Below are 10,126 nucleotides of genomic sequence, written 5' to 3'. Positions count from 1 at the left end.
CCTGGCGGTCGCTGTAAATAATTTAATAAGATTCACTTTCAGATTTTCTCAAAGTTGCGAGATAACATCCCAGGCAGGAAGCCCTGGTCACAGGGTTCTAGTTCTCGTATAAGATTTCATTTGCAAAAGCTGCGATTGTTATATTGGGCTCAAAGTGTTTCAAATGGCTGAGGTCATCAGTCCCCTAGAACTTAGAACTACTTAAACCTAACAAACCTAAGGACATAACACACATCCATGCCCGAGGCAGGATTCGAACTTGCGACCATAGCTGTCGCGTGGTTCCAGACTGTAGCGCCTACAACCGCTCGACCACCCCGGCCGGCGTCTTATATTGGGAATCAAGACGAAATTACGATTTTGAGTTACGGAATTTATTGTTCTAAAGTGAACGGACTGGTGAAATATTCTCTGGTGCAATAAGCACTCGACTTTCAACTTGACGTCGACTACACATATATTGAGGAATATCTGTGGTGTTTTAACAGTTAAACAAATGAGTATTTACAATTCCGTAACTCCCTGAGAACTGAGCTAGTTTACTGAGTGCTTATACGCGCCGCACTAAATTAAACAAAATATTACACTGATAATAATATTCCTACATTATTTACTTCTCTTCTATGCTGAGTTATTGTATTAAAGTGTGTTTCTTTTTTTTATAAAAGTCACGGCTCATATTCATTCTATTACATTACAATGATAGTAAAGAAAAAGAGTCACAAGTATTTTTATTTTATTACCTTACACTACATATGGTCCAAGTTTCAGGGAGTAACTTTGCAATGACTCATAATGCGAAACTTACTTCAGTCCTTAAGTTTTGCACACCCGAGTGTTATCTTGATTGATGTGATTTCTATGAAGTTGACAAATTGTGATATTTACTTACTAACTACGGTTTTCGCCACTTTCGCAGACTTCTTGGAAGCCCATCTTTGATGCTCTACAACTTTTGTCTTACATGATTTGGCGTCAAACTGGTCGACTCTCAGATATTGCACTTATCATTTAAATGCAGGAAAATAAATGTGGAAGAAACAGAGATCATATTATTATATTGTGCATACTAGCCTTTCTTCTCTCCTACATAATATTGCTCAAACAGTTACAAAATACTAACCACGCTAATCACAACAACACTTTCCGGAGTTTCCACAAACCCCAATGACGACGGCAGTTCTAAGCTGTTGCCGTTTGATCGAATGTCTTCTCACTGCGCATAGCCTCAGCAGTTTGACACTTTTAGGGTAGCCCTCGGGCAGGAGAGTACTGCCTAGACATTCCAGGACCACAGACTAACCACACCACAGTGACGCTTAGTCCACACTTTCGTGCCAAAAGTGTCGTCAGCCCTCATCGCTGCCGGATTCCACTCAAGCTGTACGCCACGCTGGCAACAGCCGCGGTTTGAAAATGTCTTAATTTTGTAATAAATATTACGTTGCAATCGATTTTAAGATCATTTCTCCCTTTTTTAGCTTTGTGAAAACTCAGCACTGACTTTATGCCTGGTGCATCACTTAACAGAAAAGTAAGCAAATAACTTTATTCAAACTTTATGATTCTCTCTTAGTTGATGAGTTGACATCCTATTAATATTATCAGTTATCTCATCGAATTTAAGCATTTTATGGAAAAAATGAGAGCTATTACAACAGAATACTTCATAAAGTTTTAAGGCCACTCTCAAGCGTTTATGAGGTTACGTTTACTATTCGACAGTAGAGTTAATTTACGATAAATATAGACTGTATGCTTCAGTTCGCCGATGACATTGTAATTCTGCCAGAGACTGCAAATGACCTGGAAGAACAGCCGAACGGAATGGACAGTGTCTTGAAAGGAGGATAGAAGATGAACATCAATAAAAGCAAAACGAGGATAATAGAATGTAGTTGAATTAAATCGGATGAAGCTGCAGGAATTAGATTAGGAAATGAGACGCTTGAAGTAGTAAGTGAGTTTTGCTGTTTGGGGTGCAAAATAACTGATGATGGTCGAAGCAGAGAGGATATAAAATGTAGACTGGCAATGGCAAGGGCAGCGTTTCTGAAGAAGAGAAATTTGTTAACGTCGAGTATTGATTTAAGTGTCAGAAAGTAGTTTCTGAAAGTATTTGTATGGAGTGTAGCCATGTATGGAAGTGAAACATGGACGATAAATAGTTTAGACAAGAAGAGAATACAAGCTTTTGATATGTGGTGCTACAGAAGAATACTGAAGATTGGATGGGTGTATCACGTATCTAATGAGGAGGTGTTGAATAGAATTGAAGAGAAATTTGTGGCACAACTTGACTAGCAGAAGGGATCGGTTGGTAGGGTATATTCTGAGGCATCAAGGGACGACCGATTTAGTATTGGAGGGCAGCGTGGAGGGTAAAAATTGTAGAGGGAAACCAAGAGATGAATACCCTAGCAGATTCAGAAGGATGTAGGTTGCAGTAGGTACTGGGAGATGAAGAAGCTTGCACAAGATAGAGTAGAATGGAAAGCTGCATCAAACCAGTCTCAGAACTGAAGACAACAACAACAACAACATCAACAACTCCTATTAAAGGAGAGAGTTAATGTCACACAATGTTATTTACTCACAGTAACTCTGAACCACAAATAGAAATTTATTACGAAATATTTTATACAAAACTCTCGTATGTAACGAAAATATTTGCAAGAGTCGTAAACCTTTAAAAATATACTTTTTTCATTTAAATATATAACGAAATTTTGGAATTGTTAATGTTAACGAGAACGCTGTGCCTAGGGTTGCTAAAAAGCAAAGTTGAGCATACAGCTAATGTATATAACACTACGTAATATAACACGTTTCTGAAAAGCGGATGTTGTGTTTGCAAGTAACCCTTAACTATATCGTTCAAATGGCTCTGAGCACTATGGGACTTGACTTCTAAGGTCATCAGTCCCTCAGAACGTAGAATACTTAAACCTAACTAATCTAAGAACATCACACACATCCATGCCTGAAGCAGGATTCGAACCTGCGATCGTAGCGGTCGCGCGGTTGCGGACTGTAGTTCCTAGAACCGCTCGGCCACCCCGGCCGGCCCTTAACTATAGTCATGGGTCCAATGGGCCCAGGCTGAATTTTCAAAGACCGGTGTACGCCAAGGTGGGCAACAGTACCCTCCTCCCCCTTTCCCGGTACGCCTGAGAGCACATCATTGTGAGAAGACGAGTTCGCTTGCTACTGCTAAGGCTGCCGCGCGGGTCCATTGGACGCACGGCTATAGATATATAACCCTTTTTTCATCTATTTATAATTGTTTATTGTTTCGGTTTATTGCGGTGGGTAATTCCGAAACGTGTATGTGCTAATGAGGAAGACATAATAGAGCAATGGCTAAATGAGGAATTAGAAATGAATGATGAAGAAATTAATGAAAACTCCTTATCTGCTTGTTATGCTGAAACATGTTCAGACAATGTGTTGCCAGGTACTGACGAGGAAGTCGTTATAGATGGTGAACATGTCAAAAGCTCTGAAATATCTGACTGCAAAGTTCTGATGACAATGACAAGTGAACAACCACATTCTAGTGGGAATTTTTAAGGGACCAAACGGTGCAGGTGGCTAAAGCATCACCAGCACGAATTACTCGTGTTATAAGCCATAATATTTTCAGATTTCCACCTATTACATCTCGATCAAGATGTTGTTGATTTACTCTTTGACAGTGATTTTTTTTTTTTTTTAGATACGAATCTCCTGGTCGTATAGAACTGAGGGAATACTCTTAAAAAGAACTGGACCGTTTCTTAGGCCTGTTGATGTATTCTGCTGTGTTCAGATCGGAACATGAAGCTGTTGTGTCGCTCTTTGAGACAGGCGGAGCAAGAAAAGACGTTTTCCGGCGAAGTACGTTCTTTGCGATTTTATGTACTTCTGATGTGCTTCCGCTTCGACAATCCTGAATACAGAGAAGCCCGCAAAAGGCGGACTCAAAATGTATCACTACAGGAATAATAAATTCATTCAGTAAGAATTCTCAAGCGAATTACTCAGTTGGTGCCAATGGAACACTTGAGATGCTGGTAGGTTTCCGTGGGCGTTGGCGCTTCAAAAATAAACCCCCATTCAGGAATTTGAAACAAGGTATTCACAACACATCAGACCTCTAAAAAGTAAAAACTCTCACAGCACATTTCCTGACCACCTAATAACCCACAACCATCACACAACTACAATAGAAACAGATATAAAAATATTAAAATCCAGCCACAGCTTATACCATAAACTAACCTTAGAAGACAATATACAGAAGGCAATAGCAAAGAACGAGAGAGAGAGAGAGAGAGAGAGAGAGAGCAAAATTAAAATTCGGCGCCAAACAAGTGAACGCTGACTAAGATGGGGGAAGATGATAACGACCTATACACTGTGTTTTGATCAAGTGAAAAGTGTTCATTAAAAACTTAATTCTGCCAGATGCATGTAGCATTTGTGCGTGGTTTTCAGTAACTCATGACAACGCAAGAGAAAAAGGTTCTGCCACAGCAGAAGGTAACTATGTGCAAATACATGTGCAAAACATAGAGACACAACAAGATTACGTGTTAAGTGATGTGATAACATGCATTCACATTAACATCGTTTAATTGCAGATGACAAGTTGCCATAATCTACAAATAATCCTGCATAACTGAACGATAAATGAAATGATCGTACGGAATGATATTAAATTAACGACAAAAACAAACAAAAACTGTCTTTAGACCTAACTTTCGTGTCATGTTCACAGCTGACAGTTTAATGTGTAGAAAACCCGATGATGATGGCACAGAGGTGCTGAAAAATACATGGGGGGGGGGGGGGGGGAAGACATAAAAACTGTTTTCATAGCAGGCGGAACTTGCATCTAATAATTTGAACTGCAAACGCTGCAAATGTAAGAGCAGCAAGTCCAAATGATTAAATGAAATATTTTTACCAAATCATTAAAACACGAAAACCCGTATGACGAGATAAACGCTGGTAAAGAAACAGGGTGATACCTAAAACCATTCGAGGAAGTTGCCTGAGAAATTTCAGGCTTTTTTTAGCTGCATATTTCCCTGAGACATGAATATTGTTCTAGTACAATACTGCTGGTCTGTTCTGTTCTTGAAGAATACATTAGAATTTACTTCGGATTTTCGGGACGTACCACACGTCTCATTATGTTAGTGTCTGTCATTTCCCGTTTACTGCTCCTTTAGTATCATAGTTTGTCCGCTTATCAGTTGCATCAACAGAAGTGTTCCTTCAACCACACTCGAGCCGTGTTGGTGTGTGTCGACGAAAATGGGTAAAATTTCTGTACTTTGTAATGTGACCTGTTGTTCTATCTGTTAAGAACACTGTCTAAAGTGAGCAGCAGTCTACCAAAATCACACATGAGCTGTAATTCACAAGTTACATACGAGAATATAGAACTGGTTGTGTGCCGTCAGCTGTGCTCTATTTTGGCAGCAAGTTGACATGTTGATAATAAACAATAAATTTTCTGCGTTTTTCACTTCTCTCCCACCTCTTTGTTACCAATACGGACGTGTGTCACACACATCACATTTCGCCTCACTTTTGCATAAGGGATACAAAAATTTCAACTCAATCGGCACACAGTTCACAGCCAGCTGCTGTTTCCCTCCAGAAATCTGAGTTACTTACAGAGGATAATAGGCAATAAAAGAAACACGAGAACAAAATTCTTTTCTTACTGTCCTAACCATAGTCTGTCTCCAACAATTCAACAAGGAACCGGATCTTTGATGTTAATAATGTACCTTGGGAAACGTTTCTTTCACGCTTCGAGGTCTCCTAGCTACAGCACCATTGTGCTGGAAGCGTTGTGTTCAAATAATCAGAAGCGTTTGTTCGCAACAAGTTAAATAATGCTAATAAAGCATCAACAAAAGATTTCATATGTTTAATTCCTGTAGAGTGAAATATCGAACTTCTCACGAAATTTGAAAATGCGAGCCAGTAGCAAACAAAATACACGATGGTAAAACCCTTACACACACACACACACACACACACACACACACACACACAAAATGTGCTCATACAGAGGTGTTGCCATAACATGGAATGTCTTCGGAATGTCTTGTGACGCAAGCGGCATTGTTCGACATCAGACTCAAACAGTTACAGCAAGAAAAATAAATAACACTTCATTCTCGTACTATCAGTGGAAGATACGTTGAAATATTTGTATATATACGTTGTTGAGGGACAGAGTAAATGTGTCCCATGTGGTCTAGTGGCTAGGATAGCTGGCTTTCACCCAGCAGGCCCGGGTTCGATTCCCGGCATGGGAAAAAATTTTAATTTCTTCCAATAATCTAGAAACAGCGATGCCTCAGAGATAGATGAATTATTTACTGAATAACACCTCCGTGCTTACACATACAAAGTGTTCGTTGACAATTTGTTTGTCGTGTGCTACGACGCGAACTAACGAAGATGAAATACACACAATACAGGGTACGTGGATAAAAGAAACGCTATCCCCCACGCATCTGCAAGTTCTTTATCCTCATCTGCAGATGTTAAGGTTATGTAAACCACTGTAACGTTTACCATCGTCGGAGTTCGAGCTGCGACGGTGGGCTTGCGGCTGGCCTGTATTTTTGTCTCATGCAGTCTCGCCTCTACACAACATTGACTGCGAATGTAGATTCCGATCATGACAACGTTTAATAAAATAGTCTGACGATACGTTGAGCAGGTGTCGTAATGACTGAAAGAGATTTTTCGAAATTTTCCCTCGTCGGGATGTCAAATGAAGTCGTATTCAGAGTTGTCATGTTTCACGTGTTAAATATTAGTTATATAGGCCACTTACCAAATGTACGTTAATTCACCATACCGTAAAATCCTGTTCTTGTGCTACACTTCTCAAGATAAGTGGTGTACCCTGTACATGAATATATTCATTAGTAAAACTGACAGATTTCCAAAAGCTATACTTCATATTATTTCAATGTGATACACCTCAGAAATCAGTCCCTTAATGTAGATGAAATTTAATAGAATTGTTTTCGTATCGCTTTGTGACAGTTTTCTGGAATTGCGTTAAGTGACCTCAGTTTATGCAGAACGAACGAATCAGGCTTAAGTCAGCTGCTGGTGTGGTGGGACCAGGATGCAGGTGTTGTTGTTGTTGTGGTCTTCAGTCCTGAGACTGGTTTGATGCAGCTCTCCATGCTACTCTATCCGATGCAGGTGTAACTGAGCGAAATAGCAGGAAGAAGATTACGTCGCAACATTCTCCCTTGCTGATGTCAATAAGGCGTCTAACCTCTCCAGGACGAGACCATAAAAGTAACGACTAAATTTTCTTCCGAGTTTGCTCGGTTGTTGCGACAAAGCGTCATAAGAAGCGGCGCAAGACAACCGACGACGTAGAACAGCCCGAGGCGACACCGCTGGATGACGAGGTGCCTCAACCGCTCCACCGCGCCGACACAGGCGACGCTACCGTCTCACACGGTTCGACGTCTTCTCCCACTACCGCTGGGTCTGGACCACATGGGGATGCGGGAGATCACCGCAGCTCCGACACCGGGGATGCACCCTTGCCTCCGTCTGCCTCTCGAGATCCAGTGGTGTCAACGTCCCTGGGCGACTGGGCGCAGGAGATGGAGTTGCAGGATGCGTTTCAGAACCAAGACGATGCACCGATGCCGATGGCAGCGTCTACGCGGCCGGCGACAGACGCCTAGGACGGCATGAGCACCTCTCGTCGCTGCCTAGCACTTCGCAAGACCGGCGCTCCACGTCACGACTACTGCCCCCCTGTCATACCATGGTCACCTCCCGAGACTTGATGGACCAGGCATACCGCCTCGCCACGATCAACGTCAATGGCATTACATCTGATGTCAAGACCCGTATGCTGAAGGATACGTTACGCGCTGCGGATCTGGACGTTGTTTTCCTTCAAGAAGTCCGATCAGGACTCTGTCTCGATGCCTACGGATATGACGCCTACACTATGCCTGCAGATGTGGGCGGCGGAGGTACGGCGATTCTACTGCGGGAAGGGATAATGGCCACTGATGTCTCCTATTTACCGTCGGCCCGGGGGGTCGCACTCACGATTGGTACAGTACGTCTGGTGAACTTATATGCTCCTTCAGGCACCGGCAAAAGGAGAGAACGGCGCACCTTTTTTGCCGAAGATATAGCCCCGCTCTTCCAGGGCAATACCGACCACTTGGTAGTAGGCGGCGATTTTAATTGTGTGCTCCGCCCATCCGACCAGGAGCCACACTATACCACCTGCCCGGCACTCCAGGCACTTGTACAGGACTTGGCCTTGTTGGACACCTGGATCATCCAACACGGCGACCGTCGAGCACACACCTACTTTACTAGTCACTCCGCGAGCCGTTTGGATCGAGTCTACGTCACCCGCGGCCTACGATCGGCCGTTGTCGACGCTGAGATGTGGCCGGCAGCGTTCACGGATCACCTCGCATATGTGTGTACTCTCACCCTTCCCCGCCAGCGCGTCCACCGAAGTAGGGGTCCGTGGCGCCTCAATGTGGCCCTTCTTGATGAGATAAATTGCAGACGCGCAGTCGAGTCCACATGGAGCAATTGCCACCGGCGTTTACCCGCCTACCGTTCTGTACTTCAATGGTGGTTACGGTGTGCAAAACCCGCACTGTGCCGAACATTAGTCAGCTATGGACGCGACCGAGCGCGCTGGTATACTGCGACTACTGATTTTTACTATACTGCGCTCCGCGAACTGGCTGTACAACCGCCGTCGCCAGAGCGACAATCAGCAGTACAACGCGTCAAGGCACAATTGCTTCGTATCAACGCCGTACGTCTTGCGGGTGTGCGGGTGCGAGCGAGGACGACTGATGATGTTCGTGGGGAACGACCTTCCCTCCACCATATCATTCAAGAACGCCGAAGACGCAAGAGGCAGCTCATTACCGAGGTTGAGACGGAGGACGGGCGACGCGTTGACGCACAAATGGATATCGTCCGAGCGTTCACACAGTCATATAAACTTCTTTACGAGAGGGAGTCCCACATGAATGTAGGGGTCAGGGAAGTCCTATCTGACCTACCAGTCTCTCGGAACCTACAAGATGATGCTACGCTCTTGTCGGCGGTGACTTTGGAAGAACTGCGAGAGGCTCTGTTGCGTGGCTCTCCCAACAAAACGCCTGGCCCTGACGGCCTCCCTCTTGAATTTTACAAGCGGTTCTTTGATCTCATGGGCCCAATGTGGGTCAGGATGTACAGTGAACTCCTGGACGCCGATTTTCAGGTACCATCTGACTTTACTGAGGGTCTCTTGATCCCTGTGCCCAAACCCGGCGGAGGCCGTCGCCCTCTTGATTTTCGCCCGTTGACAATGCTAAACACTGACTATAAGCTGTTGACACGCATGCTCCGTGAGAGGCTCAAACCTACGGTAATGGCGGCCATTCACTCTGATCAAACCTGCCTCGGGGGCGACACTAATGTGTTTACGACTTTAAGCACCTATAGAGACGTGGTGGCGCTCATGCAAACTTGCCGCCTCCAAGGCGCTCTTGTTGCGCTGGACTTCGACCATGCTTTCGACCGCGTTAACCATGGTTTCCTGCGTGCTGTTATGGAACACATCGGTGTCCCGCGTCTGACGACGTCTGTTGTGCTTCGATTGATCCATGGGGCTGTCACGAGGATTATGATCAACGGCTGTCGGTCGGCCCCCGTCCGTGTCAACAGGTCCGTCCGGCAGGGTTGTCCTCTTTCTGCCATGCTCTTCGCCGTTGCCCTCGAACCAGCTCTTCACGGACTACGGCGACGCTTAGAAGGACTTACCCTCCGTTCTGTAACCTTTCGATGTGGTGCATACGCCGACGATGTGATGTTCTTAGCACGGTCTGGTGACGAAATACACACGGCGTTTTCCTGGCTCCACCAGTATGGGGCGGTGGCAGGCAGTGTGCTCAACCTTCGGAAATCACGCTACATGGAGGTAGGACGAGGAATGCCTGCAGGTCTGGCCGTACCTATGACAAAGGTCCCGATGCTCAAGTGTTTAGGGATATCACTCCACCGACAAATACAACGCACGGTGGCCTTTACGTATCGTATGGTCTTACGA

The 10,126-nt window shown here is 44.4% G+C and overlaps 1 non-coding gene across 1 annotated transcript; it reads left to right on the top strand.

Annotated features, from left to right (window-relative positions):
• Nucleotides 1-6,251: 6,251 nt before the first annotated feature.
• Trnae-uuc (transfer RNA glutamic acid (anticodon UUC)) lies at nucleotides 6,252-6,323 on the top strand. The gene has a single exon. It is a non-coding gene; the product is annotated as a tRNA-Glu (tRNA).
• The last annotated feature ends 3,803 nt before the right edge of the window (nucleotides 6,324-10,126 follow it).

The sequence above is a fragment of the Schistocerca gregaria genome, chromosome 1 (assembly GCF_023897955.1).
Source record: "Schistocerca gregaria isolate iqSchGreg1 chromosome 1, iqSchGreg1.2, whole genome shotgun sequence".
In the NCBI taxonomy this organism is placed as follows: domain Eukaryota; kingdom Metazoa; phylum Arthropoda; class Insecta; order Orthoptera; family Acrididae; genus Schistocerca; species Schistocerca gregaria.
Note: the sequence above shows the minus strand (reverse complement) of the source record. Positions and strands in the feature narration are given on the sequence as shown.